This window comes from Triplophysa rosa, linkage group LG21 (genome assembly GCF_024868665.1).
Source record: "Triplophysa rosa linkage group LG21, Trosa_1v2, whole genome shotgun sequence".
NCBI lineage: Eukaryota > Metazoa > Chordata > Actinopteri > Cypriniformes > Nemacheilidae > Triplophysa > Triplophysa rosa.
Genome location: NC_079910.1, coordinates 12,360,588 through 12,372,903, shown reverse-complemented (window position 1 = coordinate 12,372,903; position 12,316 = coordinate 12,360,588). Strand labels below are relative to the sequence as shown.

The window sequence follows — 12,316 nt, the reverse complement described above, 5'->3', positions numbered from 1 at the left end:
TAGTCAATGGGTGTTGATCTGTTTTGGTTACAAGCATTCTTCCAAATATCTTTCTCTGTGTTCATCAAAACAAAGAAATTTATACACATTTGGAACAACTCAAAGGTGAGTAATTGATGACAGAATTTTCATTTTTGGGTGAACTGACCCTTTAAGGACGTTCATGTGATATTCATTTTTCATGTTAAATATTACCGGCACAACAGTAACAAAAGAAATCAAATAAGCAACAAGTCAATGAACGCTTTTAAAGCCAGAAGTTTTACACCTACATAATTACATGAACGATGTTAACACATAACTCAGACAATGCACCAGCAACTTATAGTGTAACACAGTTGTGCTCTTCAGCGGTCTTGAAATAAAATCCCTAGACCACTAAGTCTGAGACCAAGACAATCCATCCTTCGGATGAGCCGTTAAACTGAGGTCCTGACTCCCTGTGGTCATTAAAGATCCCATGGCACTTCTCGTAAAGAGTAGGGGTGTAACCCCGGTGTCCTGGCCAGATCCCCTCCACTGGCCCTTGTCAATCATGGCCTCCTAATAATCCCCACCCGCTGAATTGGCTCTTTCTCTCTTTCTCTCTCCTCTCCACCTATAGCTGGTGTGTGGAGAGCGCACTGGCACCGTTGTACTGTGGCTGCCGTCGCATCATCCAGGTGGATGCTGCACACTGGTGGTGGTTGAGGAGAGACCCCACTCATATGATTGTAAATGCTTTGGGTGTACAGCAATGCACAGAAAAGCGCTATATAAATGCCTCATTCATTCATTCATTCATTCAATACAATAGACAGTCAAGACCGAGACGATCGCTCTCGAGTACTACAACACTACCTCTCACATTTACAGGCCAACCAAAACTCGGATCATGCACAAAACAAACCATCAACCGGTTGTCTACACCGCTTCTGTAAAAATGTATTTTCGACACACTTAAGTTATATTAAGTTTTGAATGTAGTTTTTGCTTTTCTTTTACTAGACCAATTGAAGACGTCTCATAAACGTTTGACCCAAACTGCTTTTGTGGCTGCAAACAGAATTGGGTTATTATAAAGCTGAACTATACTATATAACCCAGCAAGCCAGCACAGAACTGGGTCTTAGAAGGGTTACCTCACAGAGACGGTGGAAAACAAAACGAAACAAAACAGAGTGATGGGCAGATTGAACCTGATGTTCCATTAGCAAAGCCTGCTGGGAAATCAGTATGCCTGCTTTCTGGAGCATATCTCATCCCGAGAGAGCGTAAGTGTGTGTGTGCGAAGGAGAAAGTGAGACCGAAACAGAAAGAAACCTTGAGAGACAAAACAGACCATGTCTTTTTCTCACCCATTCTCTCTGTCCTATGCTCCTCTAACCTCAGATGTCTTTTTTACTCCTCTTCATATTCTGAGACATCACACACACACAATGTACTGTTCAAGGTTTGGCCTCTCTTGACTGCAACTGTGGAACAGCTGGAAAGATTGAAACCATATGCATGTTATGTGAGTGTGTGGGTGTGTATGAGACAGAAAGAGAGAGAGATCTTTATCTGAAGAGTCTTTGGGGAATACGTTCTCATCTTTTCTTTGGGTGGGTGTAGGAGGTAGAGTGTGGTATGTGTGGGACGAATAAACAGAATTGATCTGACCGAGCGCAGAAAGGCTTCGACCGTAGGTGAAAGTTCACCAACCTCCAGGTCATGCAAAGACAGAAAACTAAGTTGCAAGCATTCGGCCTGCAATAGATACAGTTTAGACAGTGGATAACAACTAAAACATTTCATCCAATTACAATCAAATTAAAATTATAAGACAAAATGCATATTTTCACTTGCTGCCAAATAGGGACTATCAAAAAAGTCTCATTTGCCTCAGCATTGCATTTTTCTCAAGGCATTATTAACCAAAACAAAAAATGCTTTAGTCTTTAAAGGGACAGTTCACCCAAAAATAAAATGGTGTGAACTGGTGGCCTGTTAAAATGGTGTGAACTGTTTGGTTACAAGCATTCTTCCAAATATCTTTCTGTGTTCATCAGAACAAACAAATGTATACAGGTTTGGAACAACCCTTTAAGAAATATATATCATTTAGATAATTGACATTTAGTAGACAAGTCAACATTTTGGCATGTGTGATTGTCTGTGTTCCATTCACATCCATGTGTGTCATTCTTTGTCAAGATATTGTTTTTGTCTACGAGGCTGAAATAATGAAGCATTTGTGAGTTTTCAGTGAGAGTTGAACTGGCATACAAAAGTTCACCCCAAATGTTTGTGTGTGTGTGTAGCAGAGCGCCCCACAGTGCCATGACCCTCTGTCCTATTTTCACTCTCCTTCTTTTCTAAATTTCTAATTCTTAATTTTGTGATTTGAGTATCGGCCGATTCCCACCACTCTGCAGTCTTCGTTCGTACTCTCTTATCAACGGACGAAAATATCGGAGACAGTGTGTAAATGTGATTGACACAACATGAGGTCGTATTTTTTTTTTACGTACGGAAATTTCGGACTCAATGTGCCCGAAGATCACTCACCTGCCAGTTCGTTCGGTCTCCCACCCCCAGACTCAGTCAGTCAAGTTATTTATGATTTAATGTTCCGCCTTGTTCTGCAAAACAATTAAACAGGGACAAAAGTCACATCTTTCATCCAAAACCGTTTAAAACCAATTCAAATGTGCATTTCATTCGTCTTGTGTCAGTCATTTCTCTCGCATTTTTCCAAGTAAATTTTTTTCTGTCGCTAAATGGCAACAATTAATTTCTCTATTCATAGCTAAAAAGTAATTCGTCCCCAAAGACATGTTAACAAAAAACAAGCTATAGGCCACATTTTATTCCCAGTCAAAAGACTTTTGTGCACATCTTTCTCGCTTTTTCTCTCTCTCTTGCCATCCCCTCCTATTCTCTGTGTCTGAACGGCAGTCTGACCGGAATACTGATGTCATAGATTTGTGCAGTGCATTTGGACACGCAGAATGACTTTCTGGCCTCTATTTTCCCCACCTCATTGCCAGATCCTACAGCGTTCGGGGGGCGATGAGAGAAAGCAGGGCCCAATTACCAGAGCAAGGGGCTTAGAGAAGACCACGGCACGCACACTTGCGCAAAACAGAGCGAGACGGGTTTATTCAGATGAGCTGGGCAGAAACTAGACTCGGCGATCAAGTGGAGGGCTTACAGGCACCTTAGTGAGGGAGGGTAAGTTATTAAGCTTGATGGCTAATGACAGTGTGGGAACAGCCATAGGAATGTATGAGGAGAAAAGGGGGGCGGGACGAGGAGGAGAAGAGATATCCGATCGAAAAGGATCGGCGCTCCATCAATCACTCTGATTAAGATGTCAAGATGTCAATCCTGAGGATTAATCTGAGGGGGCTCATGCATATTCATGGTGATCTTTAGGGTGGGAGGTGTGTATGTGTAAGACTGAAGAAGTAGAGGAAAAGTAATTAGTTGGCCACCCAAGACAAAAGTGGGGTTGAAACGGTGCTCTTTTCAACAATAGGAAGGTAGCAGTAAAGAAGTTACGCAAATGCAAGCTTATCATTTATTCAGAAGGCTGGCAATTGAGTTGTGCTGATCTCTCTCTCCTCTCGTCTCTTGAGTTTGTCACTCTCTATTGTATCTAACTAGACTTTTACAATTTCTAAAGAGAATACTGGGGTGCTGCTGTGCAATTGCTGAGTTGTTAGCACATTTCTGAGGTTGCTAGAGCACCGTGGGTGATTGCTAGGGGTTTGCTTACTGGCCCAAGTCGGAGGAGTGTCTCCAATTATATATGCTTGTCCCTAGACAGCTCAGGTCCTTCCTTTAATGTAAGTCTATGAGATTTATTGAAATTTTTAGGGTAAAAATCACAGGTTAGAACACTCATAAAAGCAATAGGCCATTTAATCGGTTGTGTGCGCCGGGACTTCCGATCTGAGTTTGGCTAGTGTCTAATAATAAAACTATTTGTATTTTATTTAATTTATTTTCATATTAATTTGTATTATTATTTTAATGATTGTATTAAGTAAACGATTTGTTGAATTTTGAATATGGTACATTTACATCTAGCGGTTGAGCTTGGTATCGCAGTCTAAATTCAAAATATTGGAGAGACAAGTTTAGCCAAGTAACGGTTCTTCTTGGTTTCTTTTGCTTGTTATCAGAAATAATCTACAGGCGCTCTATTGTTTGTGAATGTGGACCGGAAGGTAAGTGCAGCCCACGAACGAGCGCATGCCAAGTAACGTTTGTTTATGTTGTCACTTTGAAAGCGTCTATAGCACACTGCTTCTTCATAAACACTGTATGATTTGAGATGTGATCACTCATGTACATAAAACTGTCCACACACTAGACGATTTTCAACCGATTTTAAATCAATGGGAGACCACATGACATAAGAACCCTTTCAAGCGATTTTTAACATTACAATCCGCCAGAGCATGTGAGCGGAGCAGAGCAGGGAGCGGGCGGGGAGCGGAGCGCGCAAAATACAGTCGGAGCGCGGAGTGGGTTTTTATCCAAAGGCCGGAGCGATCGCTCTGTCTCGCTCCGGTTCCGCTCCGATACCGCTCACACCACGAGTCTAGGGCATGCACAAATCCACCCAGAATTCACCTGTGCCTTCAACAATTAACAAAACTGTCAGCCTACACTTCAAAAATCGTTCGTTGTGAAGGAGAGATGTCTGGTGTAAACACAAGCATAGCAGTGGTGATCCGTGACTCCTCTTCAGGGGAAGCAGTAATGCGAAGCTCGGGAAAACATGTATTTAGCCCGTCATGTGTGTGTCGCGTCATGTCAAAATACGTGCCTGCTGCAGACGCGTTGAAAGGGTTTTTAATAAAAGAGACGCTCGCGTTTGCTAGATACTTGCTTAGTCTCATGTGTAATCAGAGTTAAGTGTTAATACAGTCAGTGTTGAAGTCTCGAGACTCGGACTCGGTCTTGAGACCCTATTTTAATGGTCTTGGTCTTGTCATGGACTTGTGTGCATTTTGACTCGGTCTCGACTCGTACTCGAACATGTTCGGAATTGGACTTATGCCCAAGTCCACTCGAGTCCCATCAAAAATATTAAATACATTGAAAAGACATCCCTTTATGGGCCAAAAATGAAAGTTGTTTCTATAGCTTTTCATGGCGTCTCCTGATTGTCTAATATTGATGTCCAGTCTGTACAAAGTAAAAACTGGTTGAAATTTTGAGTTTACACATGGAAATAAATTAAGTGAGACTCTTTGAAATAAACTGAGTTGAATGATTTGAGTGCAGTAAGATAGCAAGCAACCATTGAATCAAGGTTAAAAATGGATGATTTGTCAATGTTCATTGCAATGAATCAGTATCACTTTTGTACCTGCAAAAATCACCATTATTGTGATCTTTTTTAGCTTTAGTTGAGCTCTTGGCTCTTCTATTTTAATGTTAAATTAGGTTTCCTTCAGCCATAACTGTGTTAAAATAAATTAGTTGTAGCAAAGAGATGATTACTTCTGAATGGTAATGCATGCATTTTGAAATTGTTTAGATCACTGTTAATAATTGGGTTTGTTTTATTAATGTGTCAGCTCTGAGGATCTGTAGTTTGATATACTGTGATTTTTTAGGAATTAACATATTCGCAATCTGTTAAACCACTTTAACACACAACGACATCAAGAATCTGCATATGAAACTCAACAATGGTGACAATCAACAAAAGAAAGCTTCATGCTGCAATGCATGCTGGGTGATCTGTTTATCTGAATTATTTTGATGATTGTCATCATTGTTGAGGGTTGTATGATGAGGGTTGATGTCAGTGAAATATGTTTGTTTATTTTCTCTCAATACTTGTGCATTGACTAGCCAGAGCACTCAGACCAGTCATCAATTGATCAATAATGTTTAAAACTAATACATTTTATTACAGCCTGAAAATTTCCATGAGAACAACCCCAACTTTTGTAAAAGCGTGTCACAGTGCACAAGTGTTTTTATAACACTATTACATGACCTGAACAAGTTAATTTAACAAAAGTCAAGGATCAAGAGCCCAACTAAAGCAAACACTGATCACAATAATGGTTATTATTGTGGGTACAAAACTCATTTCACAGAGGCTCATTTCATTTATTTCCATGTGAAAACTGAAAGTAGTCTGATAAACTCTAGATTTGAACCAGTTTTTACATTGTACCAAGGTCCCCTGTACGTCAATATCAGAAGTTCAGAAAACGTAATAATGGGCCAATAAAGGGACGTCTTTTTCAACATCGAAAGATGCAGAAAAGACGTCTTTTGGACATATCTTTGGTCAGGGGGAAGTCATAATTGTAATAAAATTACCTTTACAACACTTACTATGTGGCCTTTTTTACCTCAGCTAATAATATTTTTAAACTAATATCAGTCTAAGTAAATAAAACACAGTGTACATGCCATGGTATATTTAATGCACTGAGCACTCTATGAGCTAGCTGATTGATGTTATGCTAACCTCGTGTAACACAACAGGACACAAACAGTTTTATTGTTTCCACCAAACATTTAACATATTCTTGAAGATTTCTATAGGTCTCGTCTCAGATCTCTTGTCCTAGGACTCGGACTTGACTCGGACTCGACCCTCTCTGGACTCGGTCTTGACTCGAACTCAACCTACTCTGGACTCGGTCTTGACTCGAACTCGACCTACTCTGGACTCGGTCTTGACTCGAACTCGACCTACTCTGGACTCGGACTTGACTCGGACTCGAATGAGCTGGTCTCGACTACAACACTGAATGCAGTGTCTTCTGAACGTGAGCGTCTCTTTTATCATAAACCCTTTCAACGCATCTGCAGCAGGCACGTATTTGGACATGATGCGTGATGCACTTAGGTTCACGTGAAGCGCTGAACACGTATTTTGAATTCCAGCTTCCCCTGAAGAGGATCGAGGCACCGATCGCAGCTGAAGCATAGACTAGAATGACCGCGATCAGTTCCGGTAGCAGCGTCGGAGCCGTAACGTGCCGCAGATGCGTGCGGTGTAAACGAGGGGTAAGGCTTCGGCTGAAAACGGCAGGTGTTAGGCATGCAGAGGAATTTTTAATTTGAGCGAGCGTGGAGCAATTTCACAGGAGCGGGATGAAATTGTAGCTGAGCGGGGAGCGGAATTGAGCGGAGCGGTCTGGTGCGACTTTGAGCGGTGGAGCGGGGGGTGCGAACACCCACGTGAGCGGGGAGCGGAAATTCTCACCGCTAGCTCCGCTCACATGCTCTGCAATCCACTATTGCCAATGTCAGAGACAGCCCAATCAAGAGTGAGGATTTGGGATTGGGGAGGCTCTGACATGATCGTGTGGCCAGAATAAGACAAACAGTGTGGATACTTGGGAATACGGGTTTATAAAAACATCTAACTCTGACTTTTACAAATGACGTCTTACAATACAACAAAACTGGCAAACTTACAGGAATAGTTCAACCAAAAATGAAAATTCCTAATTTCATCATTTATTCACCCTCATGTCATTTCAAACCTGTATGACTTTCTCTCTTCTGCAGAACACAAAAGAAGATATTTTGAAGAACGTTGATAACCAAACAGCATTGGACCCCACTGACTTTCACTGATTCAAAACAACATTTCTCAAAACATTATTTTTTGTGTGCTCGTATGATTACATTTTATTTTTGGGTGAACTATATGTAAGGGATAATCCACAGCTAGCAGTGCATTAAAGGGTTTTAATGCACAACGTGGAGGCCAAGAACCACCCAACGCGAAGCAGTTGCCTCCGAAGTGCATTGAAACCCTTTAATGCACGGCCAGCTGTGGATTATCCAGTTTATACCACAGTCATTTGCCAAGTTAAAGCTATCATTGATGTTTACAGTGTATTTTTGATCAGACAGGTGAAAATGACAGTTATTTTTGTCAGTAATTTCAAACATTGATCAAACTGACTGGAACTACCTGTGCATTAAACGCTTTTAATGCACACCTTCCAGCCAATCAGAATCGAGTATTCAAACGGACTATGGTATAACTAAGTAATTCCTAATTGTTTATATAAATAAGATATTGTTACAAAGAATTGATAGGAAATCAGTGAGTGTCTTTATAAGAGGTTACTTTCTCTGCAGCAATGAAGCACATTAAGGTGACATTGACAGGAAGCTCACTTTCAGCTGTCATTCAACTTCCTGCCTCCAGCTATGAGACTACCCTGATCCTCTCTCTCTCTCTCTCTCTCTGTGTGTCTGCAACCCAATCACCCTCTCCCCCTGTCCTCTAAACCCCTCACTTATGTCATCTTTTATTTCTTCTCATTCCTCTGTTACGATAGCTCTTCATCTGCTCTCTCTCTTTTGCTCTGTAATTGTCAGTGTGTTGAAAAGACCCCACACAGGGAGAAATATACAACCACAGATTAAATTAAACCCCATCAAGTAGAAAGCAGACACCAAATACCCAATGCAATATTAAAAGGCTGGCACACAAGGGAGTGTGTGTCTGTGCGTGTGTGGGAATGACTGAGTCATTCTTTTCAGTCATTCTTAAGCTTTCTTTCCTGACTAATGTAAATCAATGATGTAAAATGGCTGCTTTCCTCACTACAGCTTCAGTGACAGCAAACAGGCTAAACCACAGACCTGCGGTCTCCAAGGTGATGGATAGGTGAGAGAAAACTGATACAGGGCTGGCTTTCATCTCTCCCTCTCTGAATGTCTGTCACCCTTTTCAATGTGTCATGATTGCTTTCGTCTGCTTCTTGATCCCTCTATCTATTTTTGCGGCCTGGGTCCACATCACCGTGTCTGAGGGAAATCACATTTAACCGAAATGTGATATGATAACATAAGAAAAATCTTTTCTGTTATTAAGAATTCAGACTTTGGTTTATGTAAAACACAGATACACGGTGAACTCTGGTACTTGCGGTGTAACAGGCAAGTTTCTCTGAAAGTTAAAGTTATTAAAAAATGTTACTGCAGTAATGTTAAGACCATTTTATCAACACTGTGATTGCTAAACATTATTAAAACATTATAAAAATGTTACAAAAACGTTACAAAACTGTTGGTATAAAACATCATTCTTAAATTGTTAGAGGAACGTTTCAAAACATTCAGAAACAACGTTTTCATAGCATAATGGGAATAATAGCAAAATGTTTTAGCTGGGTGTTTGGACCTCCTATTAGATGTCATATTTAGTGTAATTTTTAGAAATTAGTATGTTTAATTCAGTATGTTTATTAAAGTTAATCTCACCATAGTTTAACCATTATATTTGTAATTAAACAATAAATCTGGCAAAAAAAAAAAGATTTTGCCAAAATACTATTAAAGAGTTGTACCATCCTTTGTATTAGTGCTTGATATCAGACTATCATTCAAAATTAAATAAACAGTTTTGTAAAATTCTAAATTTATTATAAATCATTACAACATATAACAGTAACACATTTTAGTACAACTGGCAAATTTATCTAAGGGACAATGGATACATTACATATCAACAGCACACATTTTGCTACTGTATCCCGTTACTACTATTACGCGCCCCACCACTCTGCATGATTTATGCACGTATTCATATTCCATGTGAAGCACTTTTAATCACAGCGCAGCTTGTTCTTGCTTCACAGTACTACACCGAAAAAGCAATTAATTCCAGCTGCCGCGCCACTTCCCAAACAAGCCAGAAATGAATACAACACTTAAAAATACTGCCTCGCTTGTTCAGAGAGAGGAGGAGGAAAGCGATTAAAATCACACAAGCCGTGTGGGACCAACCTGAGCTGCCAGAGTATTTTAAATGAGCCTGTAGTATTTAAGGTTAAAGGGATACTTCACCCAAAAATGAAAATTCTGTCATCATTTAGTCACCTTCGAGTTGTTCCAAATGTGTATAAATTTCTTTGTTCTGATGAACACAGACAAAGATATTTAGAAACAGTGCTTATAACCAAACAGATCTCAACACCCATTGACTACCATAGTAGGGAAAAAAAGTAGGAAAAAGTGCCCCAGAACGGTTTGCTGTCCTACATTCTTCCAAATGTCTTCTTTTGTGTTCAACAGAACGAAAAAAAGGTAAAGTAATTTTCCTACTATGGTAATCAATGGGGGCAAAATCTGTCTGGTTATAAGCGTTATTCCAAATATCTTTCTCTGTGTTCACCAGAACAAAGAAATGTATACACATTTGGAACAACTCGAAGGTGAGTAAATGATGACAGAATTTTCATTTTTGGGTGAAGTATCCCTTTAAGGTAATTTTGTCAAAAGAATAATTAGTGAAGGTCAAGTGGATTACATGCAGCTAACATGTTTATTATTTTGTATTTTTTAAGTGGGAAATGTAATGTCAGACACAGTTAAAGCTTTAATCCGTAACTTTTCGCTCTACATCGCCATCTCAGTTTAAAACATGAAATTGCAGGTTATTTTATGTACATATTTTTACGTGTTTTTTTAAGTCAAACTGACATTTTCTGCAAAGTCATACCTGACAGCTCAATTTATTAATCATTATCATAAGCTTGTGAATCATGGTAAGGAGATAGTTTTGAAAACAGATTGTTTTGTGCTTGCTCAATAACTGATTTTGTCTATTTTTAACAGACAAAATTATAGATTTCAGCTTTAAGGGATGAGAATGTAAAATGATAAGGAGGAAGCAAGCCATTAGTTTTGTGTCTGGATCTCTAACCACGAAGGAACAGCTCAAGCTTAACTTAGCTTTATTATAATTTATTTATAGATTTATTTATTATTATAGATAAGATAAAGGGTAACAATTTTAATATCGTTTCTTCGTCTGGACGATATACATGTCCGGCCTCTGTGGTTTGCCGTGGTGCGGCCATGCCTCCAGACTAACATTAATAATTTAGACACTTACTGAGTCCGGTAAGACAAGCTGATAACCGCTGAGCCATGGGGCAGTTTAAAAAAGAAATGGTGAACCACACCAGAGCCCCTGCCTGTAATCATACTGTTGTAAGTGTGTGTGCTTTCGTATGTTTGCTACGAGTGCAGTTCACCCCAAAATAAAAATTCTGTCATGTATGCAACCACATGTCATTCAAAACCTGTATTTGACTATTTCTACTGTGAAACACAAAAGAAGATATTTTGAGAATGGCTCAGGGGTTTTGTGTCCATACATTCGGGGCTAATGTTGTTTGGTTACCAACATTTTTCAAAATATCTTCTTTTGTGTTCTGCAGAAGAAAGAAAGTCATACATGTTTGAAATGACAAGAGGGTAAATCAATTATGAAGTATTTTCATTTTTGGGTAAACTATCCCTTTAATTTAATTTTTAACTGCATATTTATAACTTTTCATTGAGAAACTAATTTGTGCTAAATATTTCTCTTACAATAAATGCCTGTTATGATATTCTGTATCAAATGCAATAACATTCATACATTTTTAAATACGGCTTAAGCATTCAAATGCTTTTGAGGCTAGTGTCCTCTCTAAGAATAGAAGCCTGATAGGGCTTTAACCAGACATTTGGTTTTACCGAATGTCCGGCTGTCCCTCCCCCCTTAAGTTCTGAATTCAATTCAAGAGTTGCAACCTTCAGGCGGCCCACTTTTAATTCCATCTGCTATTCCTTCACTGTTTCTATTTCCCATCCTCTCTTCATCCATTTTCTCAGATTGATTCCTGGGCCCTTTGAAGCACCCAATTAAACCCTGCAGTCCAGTAGAGCTGCTTAAATGAATGCCACTATAGGCCGCACCACGATTATCTCGCCTCTCTCCGCTTCTCCATTCCATCCTGTGTAAACTTAAACAAATCATCCTTTATCTCAAATTGAGATTCATTGATCAATGCACCATAGCCGTAAACCAAAGTGATATGAGAGAAGTGAAAGACGAATCGAGTGAGTGAAAGATCGTGAGAGGGAGAAAGAGGGAGAGATTGGAAATTAGTTTGGCAAAATCCAATCTCAGGGACATGTAACACAACTGCCAGATCTTATTTAAAAAGCAGCCATGGTCCTATCGACACTTACCCCTGAACAGATGAGAAGAGAGGGGAAAACAGATGAGGATCAACAGCACAGGCCACGCTGAAGAAATCCCACCAGAGCAATCAGCTCAATGACCTTCATGTGCCCAACCACACACATATGCACACACACACAGACACACACACGAAATCAGGCAATCAGTCACATATGGATAAAAACTATTACAGATTAGCATAAGACTATAGAAAAACAAAGACAGATCAGCGAGAGAGAGAGAGAGAGAGAGAGAGAGAGAGAGAGAGAGAGAGAGAGAGAGAGAGAGAGAGAGAGAGAGAGAGAGAGAGAGAGAGAGAGAGAGAGA

The 12,316-nt window shown here is 39.7% G+C and overlaps 1 protein-coding gene across 5 annotated transcripts in view; it reads right to left on the bottom strand.

The window, feature by feature from the left end:
* Positions 1 to 12,316, bottom strand: part of sulf2b (sulfatase 2b) — a 146,120-nt gene that overhangs the window by 118,604 nt on the left and 15,200 nt on the right. For 2 of the 5 annotated variants that reach the window (XM_057320241.1, XM_057320244.1), the window contains exons 2-3: positions 11,998 to 12,090; positions 2,530 to 2,603 (exon numbers count right to left, since the gene is read on the bottom strand). The exons of 1 other annotated variant lie outside the window; for it this stretch is intronic. The gene's annotated coding sequence lies outside the window, so the exon portion shown is untranslated. The remainder of the gene's footprint in view (positions 1 to 2,529; positions 2,604 to 11,997; positions 12,091 to 12,316) is intronic. 2 more of the 5 variants (XM_057320240.1, XM_057320242.1) reach the window with 1 other exon arrangement.